This window comes from Phyllostomus hastatus, unplaced genomic scaffold, assembly GCF_019186645.2.
Source record: "Phyllostomus hastatus isolate PE091 unplaced genomic scaffold, TTU_PhHast_1.1 phas_contig_40, whole genome shotgun sequence".
NCBI classification, from domain to species: domain Eukaryota; kingdom Metazoa; phylum Chordata; class Mammalia; order Chiroptera; family Phyllostomidae; genus Phyllostomus; species Phyllostomus hastatus.
The window spans coordinates 27,489,822-27,508,424 of NW_025333872.1; the positions used below are offsets into that span (position 1 = coordinate 27,489,822).

General features: G+C 40.9%; 1 protein-coding gene across 1 annotated transcript in view; it reads right to left on the reverse strand.

The window, feature by feature from the left end:
• B3GAT2 (beta-1,3-glucuronyltransferase 2) overlaps positions 1 to 18,603 on the reverse strand; it is a 69,067-nt gene that overhangs the window by 32,621 nt on the left and 17,843 nt on the right. The gene's annotated exons all lie outside the window — the stretch shown is intronic.

The window sequence follows — 18,603 nt, forward strand, 5'->3', positions numbered from 1 at the left end:
AGTTGGGCCAGATTACAGAAGGAAGTGCTTTACCCAGGCAGCTGAAGTAGCTGGTCCTCTCCCAGCACACCTGTCATACCTAGCAGAGTTCTGGTTAAAGACAGCCCTCAACTGAAGGTTATCTGCTGGATTTCTTTAAGAGGAAAGACATGTTCACAAGAAAGCTCAATGATGCTGGGCAGCATTTTAGGGAAAAACCACCGTCTTCTTCCTGGCACGTGTTGAGCAGGGCTGTAGTCAGCCCACACAGCACTGTTGGCAAACTAGAAAAAGGTGCCCCTTTCTCTGGCAGATGCACTGCAAGCTGGGGCCCAGGGCTTACCCGCCCAGCGGTCAACACATCTGCAGGATTCCAACTCTGCTCACCCTCTCTGTAGGGTGTGTCCTAGGACAGGGCGTAACCTGCACAGCAGCATGAGGTGGCGCTGTTACTGAGGTGATTATAATCTCAGCACCAATGCTTTACCGCTCATTTCTATAGAACCGAGTCATGATCAATAACCAATGTTAAAAGAGTGATTATCAATCAAGGATATTTTTAATGAGAGAAAGGAAAATTATACATTTGGGAAAGATTTTCAAATGCAATTCAAATGAAAAGTCAAATTATAAAAGATGAAAAATAATTGGATGCTCCCATTTGCCAAGCATCCCAAGTTATTTATGTATTAATATTCCACCTCATTCCAACAAGAGGACTTAAGGGGGAGTGCTCCAAGTAACAAAGATCTCACTGGTCTTCCCCAAATCTGAAATTACTATTTTTAAAGTCTACCCATTTTCCAATTAATTAATCACTGTTGTGTTGTGCCAGTTCATTTTTTGAAAAAGTTCCACTGAAGTATAATGAAGGATATACTAGCTGAAATAAAGAATAACTTACAGGGAATCAATAGTACAGTAGATGAAGCCAAGAGTAAAATCAGCAGTTCAGAATGTAAGGAAGCAAAAAACACCCAATCAGAATGGGGGGGGGTGGAGAATGCAAAAATAAATAAATAAATAAATAAATAAAATGAAGACACTATATGGAGCCTCTGGGACAACTTCAAGTGTACCAACATCTGCATTATGAGGGGCCCAGAAGGAGAGCAAGAAATTGTAATCCTATTTGAAAATATAATGACCAAAAACTTCCCAAAGTTGGTGAAGGAAATAGACATGTAATCCAGGAAGCACAGAGACTCCCAAACAAGATGAACCCAAAGAGGCCCATACCAAGACACATCATAATTAAAATGCCAAAGGTTAAAGACAGAGAGAGAATCTTAAAAGCAGCAAGAGAACAGTAGTTATTTACCTACAAGGCAGTTCCTATAAGACTTTCAGCTGATTTCTCAAAAGAAACTTTGCAGGCCAGAGGGATTGGTAGGAAGTATTCAAAGTGATGAAAAGAGAGGACCTACAACCAAGATTCCTCTACCTAGCAAAGCTATCATTTAGAATCAAAGAACAGATGAAGAGCTTCCCAGATAGAAAAAGCTAAAGGAGTTCACCACCACCAAACTAGTAGTATTACATGAAATGTTAAAGGGTCTTCTTTAATATAAAGGAGGAGGAGAAGGAGATAAAAATATGAACAATAAAATGTCAATAAATAGCCCTGGCTGGTGTGGCTCAGTAGATTGAGCACCCACCTGTGAACTGAAAGATCGCTGGTTTGATTCTCAGTTAGGGCACATGCCTGGCTTGTGGGCCAGTTCCCCAGTTGGGGGTGTACAAGAGGCAACTGATCCATGTATCTCTCCCCCTTTTTCTCCCTCTCTTTCTCCCTCCAAAGAAAGGGGGGGAGAGATACATCAATGTGTGGTTGCCTCTCACGTGCCCCTCACTGGGGAGCTGGCCTGCAATCCAGGCATATGCCCTGATTGGGAATCGAACCGGCAACCCTTTGGTTTGCAGGCTGGCACTCAATCCACTGAGCCACACCAGCCAGAGCAGTAAATAAAATATTTTATTTATTTACTTTATTTACTTTGGCATTTTAATATTAAAAAATAAAAAATAAAATGTCAATAAGTACATATCTATCAACAATTGAATCTAAACAATAAAATAAACAGCAGAACTGAAACAGAATTATAGAGAGAGAATGTTTTGATGGTTGTCAGACGGGAGGAAGGTTGGGGGGATGGGTGAAGAGGTATAAACTGGTTGTTACAGAACAGTCGTGGGGATGTAAAGTGCAGCATAGGGAACATAGATGATAATATTCTAATAACTATGCATGGTGTCAGATGGGTGTGAGATTTATTGGGATGATCATTTCATAAGTTATATAATGTGTACTCACTGGGGTGTACACCTGAAACTAATATAATATTGCATGTAAACTGTAATTGAAAAATAAAAAATATTTAAATAAAGAAAAACAAAAATAAAAAAAATAACAGTCCTACTGAGGTATAACTGACTGTAGGGAAGAACAGACAGTCCTGACACCATTATCTTCAGAAAGGCCCGCGTGCCAGGCTGACGCTCGGCTGGCATCTGAAAACCTCGCTTTTGAAGTAATCCCTACACTGATAAAATTGTTTTGTCCGCCTAGAGAATTAAAACCTGCTTTCCTTTGGGAATCCGAAGCACTGGTGGGCGGGGCATGCCTGTGTGGCCAGACTCCAATAAAAGCCCTGACTCTTGCGTGGACTTCCCCGGGCATCAACACTGCATACCAAGGCTGCATATTTGCTGGGGGCAGGCGCGCTCCATGTGATGCCTCCTGCGAGGGAGAGGACACGGGAAGTGTGCTCGCAGAAGCCTCCAGACCTTTCCTGACGTCCTTCCGCCTCGTGCACGTGGCTGTGTTTCCTTACCGTGTCACTGTGATGTTAGTCCTCAACGTTATTTTGTTCAGCTTGGTTTAGTCTGAACTTTGAGGAGATGCTGCAGGAACTTAACTCTTGTCTCTATCAACTAGCCTTTGGCAAAAATGTTTTTCTTATACATGATTTTGCTTAGTCACAGAACCTATCAAAGACGTTCAGAGAGGACTTACTGCACAGCTAACTACATGCTGAGCTCTGTGAGTCCTAGTAAATAATCTAACAGGCGTGGTCTTGGGACCCCTGAAAAATGCAATATAATTGGATACATTGGGACATATGTATATATAGCCATGAAACCATCACCACAGGAAGATGATGTGCATCTCTGTCACCCCCGGTTTCTTTGTGCCCTTTTATGAACCAACCCTCCCCCACTCTCTCCACACCCCCGACCCCGGGCAGCCACTCCTCTCCTTTCTATCACTACACATTGTTCGCACTTCACAGGATTTCATATGAATGGAATCATACCGTGTATACTCATTTTTTTAAGATTTGCCTTCTTTTGCTCAGCATAACTATACGGTTACTCATCCACGCTGTGATGTGTAACCATAGTTCATTCCTTTATATTGTCAACAGCATTCTATTGCATGGATGTGCCACAGTTTGGTTTTTGTTGTTGTTTGTTTTTGATTTTTAAAAATCCATTCACCTGTTAGTGGACAGTTGTTTCAAGCTTTTGGCTATTGCAGATAAAGCTGCTATCATATTGTGTACAAGCCTGTGTGGACTTTTTTTTCCTGATAAATACACAAGAGTGGAATGGCTGGATCATATGATAGGTATACATTTAACTTTTTAAGAAACTGCTGACTTATTTTCCAAAGTGGTTGTGCCATTTTACATTCCCACCAGCACTTACGAGAGTTCCAGTTGCTCCCACATCTTCACCAACACTCGGTACGGTCGGTGTGTAGTTCTGGTCATTCTAATAGGTACTAGTAGTATCTCACCATGGTTTTAATTTGTATTTTGCTGATGACTAATGATGTCGGGTATCTTTTCATATGCTTATTTGCTACCTGTATTGCTTCTTTGGTAAAATATTTGCTCAAACCTTTTGCCTATTTTTAAAAATTTACTGCTTATTTCCTTATTATTGTTGTTTGAGAATTTTTAATATGTTCTGCACACCTACATATAAACCTTCTCTCAGATATATAAGTATCTTCTCCCAGTCCATGCCTCACCTTTTTATTCTCATAATAGTGACTTTTGAAGAACTGAAACTTTTAATGTTCAAGAACCCCAATCCACCAACTTGTTCCTTTATGGATTGTGCTCAGTGTCACAGCTGAGACAGCTATGCCCAACCCAAGTCACAGGTTTTCTACTCCTTTCTAGAAGCACTAGAGTTCTAGGTTTCACGTTTAGAGTATGATCTACTTGGGCTAATCCGTTTACATGGTATGTGGGACTGACGGAAGCTTTTTTCTGCATGTGGAGAGTCAATGTTCCAATGGCACCTAATTATGTCAGATGACTGGGCTGCCTTTGCAACTGTCAAAAATCAGTTGTCCTATGTGTGTGAGTTTATTTCTGGACATTCTCCTGTGATTTACTGGTCTGTCTGGTGATTCTGATGCTATTATCTTCACGCTGTCTTGATGTACTAGGGCTGTATAACTCTGGATATCAGGCAGAGTTAGCCTTCCAAAAGTTGTTTTAACTGTTCTTCTGTTCATTTCCATGTGAATTCCATAGTCAGTGGGTCCATTTCTGCACATTGGTTTGGTGAGAACTGACATCTTAACCACATTGAGCCTTCTAGCCCAGGGACATGATCTATCTCTCCACTTACTGCGACCTTTCATTTCTCTCAGCAATATTATAGTGATTTAACTATTGAATCAATGATAGTATTTAATGCTTTTGCCTCCTAGCTCTTTTCCATTGGTGGGGAAGAAAACCCAGAAAATCCACTAACATTTTCACAAAAACACAGCTCTTTCCCATTCCACCTTCAGACTCCTATTCCCTCCCACATTGCAGAAAATAAAATCATTCCAATTTTTTGTCTTATGTATAAAACAGGCCAAACACACCAAGAAACCAAGTTAAAACTAATACATATGTTTTTCCTTAAATTAACAAAATGGCCTTCTGGCACGGAAAGTAGCAGTATGTTCTTTTTTTGCTATTCTCTTAAAATGTCTATGATTTTTCAGCTCACAAACTGCTTTTGCCTACTCGCACTAAATTTTCAAATCTGTGAAACACTGGTAAGCAGACTCCATCTCAGATTTGGGTGTCCTCTTGCAAATGCATAGGCCATGCCCTGCATACATCAGGTGCTGAGAAATTCTCAGTATGTACGTGAGCACCGGGGAGTAACTGCAATGCAGGCCACACATCACAAGCCATCAGTGTCATCAGTGTGTGCCTGTGATGTGCAAGGGACAAGCTCATGATCAAACAGGAGAATAGACAGTGAAACGACAGAAGACAAAAACATTTTTAAAGTAGAAAAAGAGGAACTACCATTAAAGGGAATATGATAAACCATAGCTATGGCACTACTAGTAAGGAAACAAGGAAATGTTTCGTGGCAGGCTTTTCCATGCAAGTGAGGTCAGGAGAGACACGTGGGATTGTGTCCACACACTACAGAATGGCCTAGGGGTACGGGTACTGAGAAGAATCAAAGAAGCAAAACTTAACATTTCTGTGTCAGTTTCCTGTTAGAAAAAAAGTTTTGCTTAGCACACTCCAAATTTCTGAGAGGATCTCAGAACTAACATTTGTTCGCGCTTTTCCCCCCTCAGAATGTCACGGTGTTAGAGGTGAAGTGATGACTATTTGAATGCAAGTGAAGTGGCAGGATTCTGTTTCCAAGTCTGCTAAATAAAAAAGTTTGCCATTTAGAGGGTTTGAAACTTCAGACACATTCAGATGCCCTTGCCATGTTCACACTGCTCGGAGATTCAGTGTGGAATGCTTCACCCCGAATCAGACACAGCCCTTCAGAACACGACCACAGCGCTATATAGAGCGGGCCAGACATTTCCAAGGAAAATAGCACCGCTATTTACAGAACATCTTCACTTCACCCCTGGGACCCATCCTTGGCTGCGTGTCCTTTTCTCTGCAAGGGTTCCTTGGCAGCCACGTGGTTTTGGGAGAGGGGTGAAAACATAACAATGACTGTCCCTGTTAAAAGTAAAACCTTTTCGTAGAACTTAAATATCCTCAGTATTTAAAAGATTTGTTACTTTCTTAACATAAAGTAGCAGTTAGGTAACAGGCACAATTTTTCAGGTGCCTGGTGTGAGCTCTGATCTGAAATCAAAGAGTAAAGCCCTGGACAGTAAAATAAAGAGGAAGCAGTGCACATACTTATAAGAGTTACAAACAGGTTGGATCCCCAAAGGCATTCTCTTCCTATTTATTCAACGCCATACTCTGTCATTTATTCCTCCCACCAGGACGTGCTTAGCAATGTTAACCAGTCACAGTCACTGCTAGCAGAGTCATTTCCATACACCCAATAACTTAAAAGGACACAAAAGATATATTTGGGGCCTTGGTCACATAGCTCAGTTGGCTAGAGCATCATCTTGATACACCAAGGTTGTGGGTTTGACCCCTGGTTAGGGTATGGACAAGAATCAACCAATGAATGCATAAATAAGTGGAACAACAAATCGATGTTTTTCTCTCTCTCTCTCTTTCTCTCTCCCCTCCATTGCTTTCTCTCTAAAAATCAATAAATAAAAATTTTAAAGACACATTTGGTACATTTCTACACTCCTCTGGACTAAATGCCATTTAAACCATCAGAGGGCAGGTGGTGCAATGGGAGGGCAGCAGGTACCCACTGTGCACTCCGGTCTCTGGCGGCCCTTAGCAACAACCAGCTCCTGTTTCTTTAGCCAACCTTATTCCTGCAGCTTTCAGCTGCATCCTTTCAGTCCCTCCTTGAGAGATGGCAAACTGCCAGCTCCAGGGACTGCAAAACTTCAGATCACACATATGTGATCATAATGCCCTTAGAGTAAAACAGAAAATGTTAAACAGATGCCTTCAGCTTCCTTCAAGACATACCATTAGGTGAAATCTTACTTTATTTTTTCCAAAGGGAAATGAATGAAGTTCTTGATCTTCTGAAATTTAAAATGCTATAGGCAACCTCAGGGATTATAATTTCAATAAAGAATACTATACTTGGTATCCTGCCTTTTAAACTAGTAATTTCAGAGAAAAGAAGCAAACCCACCCCAAATCCAACAGGCTCCAGTGAATTACAGGAAAGAGCAGTGTGGATATGATGGAGGAACACAGGCGCGATGGCCTCGAGCCGGGGTCCTTCCCAACTTCACTGCCCACAGACATCTGTCGTTTTCCAACACAGAAGCGACATCTGCACGATCCAATACACTGTGATTTTCTTTGGAGCAAGTCTGGAAATTAACATCATGTCTGCTCTTTCTGTTTCTTGCAACTGCCCCTGAATGACTTCACCATCTATTTCCTTCAACTAATTGTTACCCAGCTCGTGCTATTTGTTCCAGTGTCCTTCACATGACTTTATATTGCCCTGGACTTCTGTGGGTTTTTTTTTTTCCTATTTTGATTTCTACATACCACCATCCACAGCATGAACTTTTGAGGTACACAAGCTAATTACTTTAAAGGAGTTGAGCCTTCTAGAAAGCAGAAATGTTGCTAATGTTATATTCTCAACCCCTCTCCTATGCCACTGGCATAACATTTCTTCCATTCCTCCTGTATTTATTCACTAAATATCTACCATGTACCTAATGTGTGCCCAGTGCTGTGCTGCACTAGTCCCTGACCAAGGCAGACATGGCCCTTGCCTACAAAGCCAATGTTCTGGGGCTGGGGGCTGGGGGAGCAATGACAAAACGACCTGTGAAATTAGTTACGTAAGTGCTGTGCAGGGGAGGCTGTTAGGGCCCATGCTGCTGCTGTGAGAACAGCTGCAGAGAATTGGGACCTGATCTGGGGCCTTCCAAGACTTCCTTGAGGACATCAGGGAGCTATGCCTGCAGCATGAGTAGCATTAACCAATGTGGACAGCAGGCCAAAAGCCTTCCAGGAAAAAAGGAACTCAAATGCTGCAGGCCATTCTGACTGGTGTGAGATGGTATCTCACCATCTCACCTTTTGGATATTAACCCCTTATCAGATGCATCGGCAAATATGTTCTCCCATTCTGTGGGTTGTCTTTTTATTTTGTTGATGTTTTCTTTTTCTGTGCAAAAACTTTTTAATTTGATACAGTCCCATTTTGTGTATTTTTTCTTTTGTTTCCCTTGCCTGGGGAGATATATCTGAAAAAATATTGCTATGAGCAATATCCAAGATTTTGCTGCTTATCTTTTCTTCTATGATTTTTATGGTTTTGGGTCTAACATTTAAGTCTTTAATCCATTGGCTATCATCCATAAATGAACAAACAACAAGTGCTGGTGAGGATGTGGAGAGAGGGGAACCCTTTTGCACTCTTGGTGGGAATGCAGACTGGTGCAGCCAGTGAGATGGAGACACCTCAAAAAATTAAAAATGGAACTGCCATTTGACCCAGCAATCCCACTTTTGGGAATATATCCAAAGGAACTCAAAACACTAATTTGAAAGAACAAAAGCACCCCTAAGTGCACTGCAGCATTATTTACAATCTCCAAGATATAGAAGCAGACCAAGTGTCCATCAATAGATGAGTGATTAAAACAACTATGGCACATTTACACAATGGAATACTACTCAGCCATAAAAAGAAGAAAATTTTATCCGTTGTGACAGTATGAATGGACCTGGAGAGCATTATGCTAAGTGAAATAAGCAAGTCAGAGAAAGACAAATACTATATGATTTCACCCATATGTGGAATCTAATGAATAAACTGAACTAACGAGCAAAACAGAAACTCATAGATAGAGAGCAGGATGACAGTTAAAGGTGGAGGGGAGGGGAGGAGGTGAAGGGACTGAGCAAAAAGGAAAAAGGGCTCATGGACATGGACAATGGGGTGGTAATTTCAGTGGGGAGGGAGGAAGTATTATGAGACTAAATAGTAATGGAAGAAATACAATAAAAAAATAAATTTTGAAAAATGCTACAGGCCCATGACAGGAGCATTCACCGCATTCCTTGATTTAAAAGAAGACCCACTTTGGTTGGTGGATGTAGGAGCCAGGTTTCTCACTGATGGAGTGAGAGCTCACAGGTGAGGAAAAGAGAAGGCTAGAAGGAGCCCTGTGTTATGGAATAGAGCTGGAGACATTAGCATGAACTCATGTTTAGCTTAATATAGAGAGAGTTATAGCTATATTTATAGGTGCGTGTATACACACGGGGTTGTATGCACATGCGGGTCCTTGCTCTGTCAGCTGAGAGGCCCAGAAGTGATGGCATTCCAGTAGCAATGAGCCCACCTAGCATCCACGTCTTGGTTTCTAACACCCTGTTCTAAAAAAAGGACCAGAACTACTTGAAGTAGCTGATTCTAGGGCAGGGGCACTAAAGATACAGGATCACCCTGGGGTATCTTTAGAGATAGAAGGAAGGAAGGGGACCAAAAACCAGAAACAAACAAAACTCCTCACAGTGACGGGCACGTAAAAGGCCCACAGGAGTAGACTGAATGGGCCCCAAATGGCCAAAACTGGAACAATTTGAGCAACAAGATAAAGTAGTAGTGGATTATCACCTAAAGTATAAAATAAGTACTGAACACTAATACAATCTAAAGTCTATAATTAAATGACTGAATAGATAAGCAACTAGGAAAGACAAATCTCCCATGCAGAAGAATTCCAGATAATGTGTGCAGACAGCCCTCACCCCACCCAGGAAGGTCGAGCCCAGCTCCCTACTCCTTAGGTGTGGGCTGCACATAGTGATTTCCTTCCAGAGAGAACAGGGTGGCGGGAGAGGGTAACTTCACTGTGACGAAACCTGATAAGCCCCACCTCAGCCAGATGATCAATGATCACAGTTAAGATGAGAAATCACGTTGACAGTATGTGCCCTTGATATGATGCACTGAGAAGGGCACTTTACATCTGTGATCTTCTCCCCTGAAACCCATAGCCCCATTCCAATCATGAGAAAAAGACAATCATTCCAACAGAGGGACACGCCACAGTATACCTGACCCAGCACTGCTCAAAGCAGCCCAGGTCCTCAACAACAAGAAAAATCTGAGACATTGTCACAGCTGAGAGGCATCTATGGAGACGTGACAACTAAATGTAATGTGGTACCCAGAACAGGCTCCTGGAACAGAAGACATCTGAATAAAGCACAGACCTTAGTTAAACATTGATCCATTAATTATAATACACATACTGCACTAACATAAAATGTTAATAACAGGGACACTGGGTGTGGGGTATATGGGAACTTTCTAGTAACATCTCATTTTTTTCATAAATCCAAAACTGCTTTAAAAATAAAATCTATTATTTAAAAGAAAGAAATCCCTCTCAAAAGTGCCCAAGGCAATCATTCCTTCTCTATCCACCTTGGTCAGGTATGACACAGACCCATTCTCCAGTCTGAGGTCAGTGTGTCACTCACTTCCTATGCTCTCGTTTATTGTGTGACCAGAAGTCACAGGCTGGGGCATTTGGCCACATGTGGCCCTGGAGGAAAGTTTGGTTTGGCCTGCAGATTTCTAGTTTTAAATTGAGACATATTAAAAATCCGAAGATTTCAGGTCTCTCTGGAAATTTGGCACATGAGGTAGCACCCCCCCCGCCCCCCGGCCCCGTTCACTGCAACCCTGGACTGAGAGGCTCAGTCCCTTTGAGCAGCGCTAGCCCTGTCTTGTTTGCCACAGTCCCCAGGGCTGAGTCCACACACCTGTCACCATGCATTACTGGCTTGTGCTGCATGGGAGGCATTCCTCTCTCCAAAGCAGGAAGTGAAAACACACCCAATGAGTCATGCATTTCTAGGAAGCCAGGAGGCAACATTGTTGTGTGTGTAGAAATCAGGAATGTTCCTGTAACCTTAATATGTAAAGTATGTGTATAAAAGACACAATTAGAAAGAAGAACCATGAGAAATAATGGGAAAGGGACATAAATAAAAATAAATCAGGTTGAAGTTTTAGCCCTTTAAGTTTTTTCTGTTTTATTTTTAATTTTTTATTTTAGAGAGGGGAAGGGAAGGAAAAAGAGATGGAAATAAATGTCCATGTGAAAGAGAAACATCAATCAGTTGCCTTCACTGACCAGGACAGAACCTGCAACCCAGGCATGTGCCCTGCCTGGGAATCAAACCAGTGACCTTTCAGTTTGCGGCATGATGCTCAACCAGCTGAGCCACACCAGCCAAGACAGTCCTTTAAGTTTTAACACAAATAATGTAATACTGCTTCCACGTGGCCAGCTTCCCTTAATTACATCATGTGCTTGAAGACAGATGAGTCTGTGAATCCTGGCACAGACGGTCTCGGAGGAGCTCACTTGGGCTCTCTGCTCATTATAAAACTACGGTAATCAAGATGATGTGGTACTAATATAAAGACAGACATTTAGATAAACGGAAAAGGTTAGAGAGCTCAGAAATATTCTTTCCCGAAGATAACTGGTTGAGTTTTTTGGCTAAGGTAACAAGACAATTCAATGGGGGAAAAATTAGTCTTTTTAATGTACAGTATTGGAACAAATGGACATCTGTGTGTGTGAGAGAGAGAGAGAGAGGGAGAGAGGGAGAACTTTAAGCCCTATATCTCACAGTATTCATAAAAAATGAATGTAAAATGGAATCATGGATCTAAACACAGAAACTAGTTAAAAAACTTACAGAATAAAATATAGGAGAAACTCTTGTGATAGGCAGGGTAGCCACAGATTCCTTAGGTAGAGCCTAAAAAATATTCCACAAATTGGAATATTTTAATTTACTCAAAATTAAATTTTCTACTTTCCAAAAGATACTGTTAAAAAAATTAAAGTAAGTCGCCAACTGAGAGAAAATATCCCAATACATATATCTGACTGAATACACACAATACACAGAAAATTCTTATAGTTCAATAAAACACCTAAAACATGAGTAGCATTACCCATTTTGGACAATTAAAAATGGGCCAAAGACCTGAATGAACAGTTCAACATAGGAAAATAAATAATCCACCAGCACATGAAAAGATATTTTAGTGCCCAACCCATGGACCGAGGACTGCACGTGACCCAGGATGGCTATGAGTGTGGCCCAAAGCAAAACTGTAAATTTACCTAAAACCCTTCTTTTTGGCTTATCTGTTTTCATTAGTGTCTGTGTATTTAATGTGCAGCCAAGACATCTCTTCTTCCAGAGTGGCCCAGAGACACCAAAAGGTTGGAAATTCCTGTTATATTATCAATCATTATGGAAATTAAAACCACAATAAAATACCATTACAAACACACTAGAATGGCTAAATTTAAAAGATTGACAATACCAAGTGTTGACGAAGATATAGAGTAACTGGGTCTCTTATACATCCCTGGTGGGAGTATAAAATGATACTACCATTGGAAAACAATTTAGCAGTTTCTTATAAAGTTAGAAAATATACTTATCATATGACCCAGGAGTTACATTTCTAAGTATCTACCCAAGAGAAATGAAAGCATATGTCCACACAAAAACATGTACCTAAATGTTCACAGTAGTTTTAAACTTCATAATACTCATAAATTGGAAATGGACCAAGTGTACATCAACTGGTAAGTAGATACACAAATTGTGGTATATCCATTCAATAGATTACTACTCTGCAATAAGAAGTTATGAACCACTGATATTCATTACAATATGAATGAATCTCAAAAACACAATGCCAAGTGAGAAAAAAAACAGACAAAAGGATACATATTGTATTACTTCACTTTTGTATATGAAATTCTAGAATAGGCAAACTTATTTATGGTGACAGAAAGCAGATTAGAGGCTGTAAGCAGTGAAAACTGACAAGGCGATAGTTACAAGGGTGTATGTGGTATTGGCTGATACTCAGCAAACTCTACACTTAAATGCCTAAGTACACTTATGGTACGTGGATTTTATGGTACGTGGATTTTACCTCAATAAGCTAATTTGAAATAAAAACAAAATAATGAGGAGGTTTCAATATGAACTCATGATTAAAGAGCCTAGAAGTATTAACACCTCAGCAGCCATAGCAACACTTCACACAGGTCTTGCTTTGTAAATACCATTCTTCACCAAAAGGACTCGGGGCTCCTTGGAGAAGCAGCTGATTCCAGGTCTGGCATAGGTGAATTGTGGGTAAATTATGTTTTGTTCCCCAAAGAGCAGAGAAGTGCTCACAGATAAACAAGGACATTTGCAATACAGATAGGAGCTGGTCTGAAGGGCTGTGGTCACACTGTGAATAATTTGAGCATTAAAAGAATGGCAGTGCTAGTTTAAAATACACTGGGTGTGAAAAGGGACCCACAGACCACAGCTATAGGTTGGGGTGTGTGAGAGAAGCAGTTCTCAAAGAAGAATGCCAGCTAACAAGTGTAGAAGGAATGACGCAATAAGAGCCACCATTTCATATGCCCAATGTAATAACTAATTCAAGTAAAAAGCATCCTTTGATGCTAGAATGCTAGTCCCCTCACCCCACATGAGCCCGTCCTCTTTCCCTCCACCTACAGTAAAATACAGTCCTAAAAAATTCAAATAAGCTTCATCTACTGTACTATCCCTTTTATAGCTGTATTTACTGTAGTAAAAGTTGATGTTATTTTTTTAAATATGAACACAATGAACTAAGTGCCAATGACCATGTTGATTTCCATTTGTATATGAAGGCAGCAAGCTACATATAATCAAATGTACAGTTAGGTTTGCGTAAAACTTTTGCAAATTAGCTTGCTAACAAAATTTGTTCCTTTTGCTACACATTCCCTCACATGCTTCGAGAGTTCCTTGGTGACAGTGAGCATGCTGCCGTCCCTGTGGCCGTGTGTCCAGCACACAGAAGGAAGTGTTGTCCGAATGTGCAGCTCAGGGAGCACAGGCATCTGGAGCTCTAAAGGACATTGGACGCCTGGTCTTATCAGTCCACTAGCCTTTGCATGTAGTAACAGGCAGACTCGGATGCAAAGAAGTTAACCTACTTCAAGAAGTTATAAATTAATACCACTAGCTTGGAAGCATTAAAAAAATGAATATGGTCTCAAACATGTCTTCTGGTGTTGTGTGTGCATGCACACGTGTGTGTGTGTAGAGGGGGGACCCTGGGGGCATGTGTTAGCTTGTTCAATCCTTCCCCATCACTGTGTAAGAGGTGGCAGAGTTCACTGCAGGAGTGCCCAATCTGTTTTCTGAATGAGTACTGACCTCAAAGACCTCCAATCCAGTTTGCTCAGCACTGTGTGAGGAAATTCAAATTCCCTCATTTCTGTTTCTTAATTTTTCCCCATGAGAACCAACTACAGCAGTCCCCTCTTATCCATAGTCTCATGTTGCATGTTTTCAATCACCTATAGTCAACCACAGACTGAAAACAGTACAAGGAAAATTCCAAAAATAAACACTTCATGAGTTGTAAATTGCACACAGCTCTTAGTGGTGTGACATCCTCTGCCTGCCTGGGACATGGATAACCCCTGTGCAGTGTCTACCCTGCATCTACCCCCGTCTGTTAGCCACGTGGCAGCTGCCTGGGTTACCTCAGAACCACTGCGGTTGTGTGCAAGTAAACTTATTTTACTTTAGTAATGGACTCAAAGCTTGGGAGCAGTGATGCTGGCAGTCTGGATATGTCAAGAAAAGCTATAAAGTGCTCCCTTTAAGGGAAAAGGTGAAAGTTTGGTGTCATCTGTGGTTTCAGGCACCCACTGGGGGTCTTGGGACATACCCCTCTTGGACAAGGAGGACTACTGCACCCATCTCCTGTTCTGAGAGAGAACAGTGGGGGAAAGATGTTTTCAAAATGCTCAGGTAGTTTTAAAAGACGTTGTTTAATGATCCAGTTTCATCTTGAGGTGTAATATTCGGTGGGGGCCAGTATTGAAGAGATAATACCTGCCTTCCTCACTGCACACACACACAGCATTCTCTTAAAATAGATTTTGAGAAATATACACAATCCCACTTCTTCCCCAGGCAATGAGAAATAACCATTCTTTTCACAGAAATACAAAATAATAAAATATTTTTGCTTTCTTACTCTTCAATCCTGTTCCTATTCCATTTAGGATCCTTATACCTTTGGGTTTCTTCCCCAGTATTTAATTAACATACTCAAAAAAGAATTTAAGGCAATTTAAAGAGGTACATAGATAAAAGAAAATTGAACAGAAGTAACTGATAATGAATAGCTTTCCTATACCAGCAAATAGCATGGAAAATAGCATTACCAAAACAAGAGCAAATATGCAATGCCAGGCGTAAACTTACTGAGTAGAGTGTGGGGACCATATGAAGAGAATCGCAAACTTGACTAAGGATTGGCAATGGCGTGGATGGGGACAGAGACTGGCTGTGGCAGAGACTGCCCACTCATCATCTGCTCTCTCCTCTTCCCTACTAGCTGGGTCTCAGTTTAGTTCAGAGGTGACCAGAATTCCCCACCTCACCCCACAACAGGACTGAGGTGACCCTCTTCCAATGCTAGGGGCAAATCCTGACATGTCAGTGACTAGTTCAAGTGTTGGCAGTTCCAGTCTTTACAAGAAGTGTGCTGGGCTGCTCCTGACAAAGGCTCCTTCATTCTTGAGGAGACCCCCAAAGTCCTTCCACCCTAGCACACAGCTGTGTTTGGACGTGATGGCTGGAACTGCAACAGCCATTTCATAACCAGGAGGACAGCAGAGGACAAAGTCTGACATTCTGAACATGACAGCATGAAGAGAGAGAGACAGACAGACACCAGGCCCTTGATGACCCATTGAGTTGCCAAGTCAGCCAACCCTGAAGCCTGTTCTACATCTGCACTTCCAGACGGGAACGTGGTTCCTCTTCCCTGGCTCAGAGAAGACTCTGTGTCCCTGCATCCTGGGCAGCTGGGACAGAGTCAGAGGGCTGATTGGAGCTGTGGCACACAGGTGGAAAGCATATCAGTCAGTTCCAAGCCTGGTCCTCAAAAGCAACCTGTACCATCCCCTGGCCCTTTGCCCTTACTAGACTGACCTCACAAACCATCATTACAGAGAGTGTAGTGACAAGAGGGAGTCCTGGGATGTGAGCCACCAGCTCTGTGCAGGAGAGTCCCCAGTCCCCAGTGAGATGTGCAGGACCAGCAGTATGCTTCTCGGATGCCAGTGTTTGCCTGCTGCAGTGGTCAATGTTAATTATTCTGCTCATAAAGCGAGATAACTATCTATCTGGCTTAAACATAAATATATATATATTTATATAAGCATAAATATATATATTTATGTCTATATAAATATAAACATGTATAAATATATATATGTTGGGGTTCTGTAACATGTAGCCAAAAGCTTCCTCTTTGTTACAGTTTCCATTTTCTTGGACCAGAAGTCTCAAAAATATATAGGGTTCTTCACAGTTGTGCCCGAAGTGAAGCTCCCCCACAACAGCTCCAGGGACATCGTTTTCCTGAGCTGTAAGTTAGGTTCACTGCTATAGAAGCCTTAACTGCTGACCCAGGGAAAAGTGTGGTATGGTTTTATGAAGGTAACCTGAGGCATCTAACAAAGATGGAGTCTGAAAGGAGAAGGGCCGGGAGGAGCAGCGGCATCTTCCCTGGGGTGTCGGTCTGGGGCGCTGGAGGCGCTGGGCATTTCAGCGCAAGACTCCCACGTACTCAGACCGAATCCATAAGAGGGCAGAAACTTTCCATCGTGGAAGGGTCTTTGACTAAATAGTTCATTTGAGCAGCAGGACTAGAATTTTAATTTTTTCACTGATTAAAAAAGCACTAGTATGCTATGGTGATCAATACAGCATTGTACATCATGGCAAATTGTAATTTTCCAAATAGAGGATTTATGAGAATTCCAATTTGAAGAAAAAAGTTTCACAGCTAGAAGCAGTGGATTAGAGAGGCACACAGCAATAAAAATACATCTGTAAAACACAGTACAGCATGAAAGAAAGAAAGAAAGAAAAAGAACTATTCCATAATGCCATTTATATACATTTGAAATAGTGCACACAAAGCAGTAAGCATTTCATAAGGGCGCATACAGATGAAATGATCCACAGCATGCATATTAGAATAAATGAAGATAAAAATAAAAGGAAATAAACAGAAGAAGGAAGGAAACCCGCACAGGACAGTGTTGATAGCAGGTTAGAACTACCTCAGTACCTGAAATATAACAGAAAGAAAAAAAACTCAGGTTCTCCTGGTATAAAATATACTCAGAATGTGTGAAAAATTAATAAAAGAGGAACAGAGAGGGAACTCTCTAAAATTATACAAGTAATTAAACACTCCCAGGAAACATTGAAAAGGAAGGTTTTGACAGAGCTTTTCCCAGCACAGTATGTAGACTCTTTGTCGCTTCAGTGTAAGGCTATTTGACAGTCATCGTGACCAACCTTTACTTTGGTCAAAACTAACAGTATAGGGGGCTCTTGAAAGAAAAACTAATTCACAAGTTCAGTTCACAGCAAAATGCAGAGGCTATTTATTCACTACAAGATTCACAGCAGGATTTATTTAAATAAGGCTTTTTTTTTTTAACAAACTATTAAATCCTTGACTTGGGAGGAGAGTATCAGAAAAGCAAAACAGGCAAAGAAACCTGAACCAGCTCCTTGCTATCTATAACAGACACACTGTGAACACAGGAAGGGAGACGAGATAAAGGTAAAAGCTGGGAAAAGACATACCACAGGAACAGTGAGCACAGTAAAGCTACTGTGGCTATGTTAATGTCAGACAAAGTAGCTTTCAAAACAAAGAGCTTACAGGAGATAATGAGGAACATTTTATAATAATAAAAGGGTCAATTCAGTAATAAAAGCGTCAAAAAGAAAAGTAGCAAGTCTAAATGTGTATGCACCGAATAATATAGCCTTGAAATACACGAGGCAAAAAAGATGGATACACCTAAAAGGGAAGAGCTGAGTCATAGTCAGAAGTTTTAACACAATTCTCCGTTTGATAGAGCTCGCAAACTAAATGTCAGTAAAATATAAGAATTTAAGCGGCATTCAACTGATTGAGATGCACAGAGCTCTATGTCCAGCAGCTGCAGAATAAACATTCTTTTTTAGGCACATCTGGAACATGCACCCAAAACAACCATATGCTGGAATATAAAGCAAATCTCAATACATTTCCAGTGAGTGAAACTAAATTATATTTTCAGATCACAAAGAATAAAACTAGAAATCAAAAACAAAGATAATTTTAAAATCCCTAAGTATTCAGAAATTAAGCAACATACTTAGAATTATTGAGTAAAATTAAAGAAAAAGATATGCAAAATAAATCAATGAAATTAAAAATATTTTGAAGTAAACAATATGAAAATAGAGCATCAAAATTTGTGGGATGCAACTGAACAGTGTATAGAGTGAAATGTATAACTTTAACAATATACTAGAAAAGAAGAAAGGTAGAAAATTTAAAGGTCTAAGTTTCCATTTTAATAAACTAAAAAAAGAGAAATTAAATACAAAATAAAGAGGGAAGAAAATAAAAGAGCAAAACGGAACAAAAATTATACAAATTAGAAATAGACAACAGAGAGAAGCAAGGCGAAGAGCTGGCACTGCGAACCTGACCCCAGGCATTTAGGTCTCAGTTCCACCACGGATTAGCCGTATGGCCGCAGGCAAGTCCGGCAGGCATTCGGCGTCTGTTTCCGTACATGTGAAT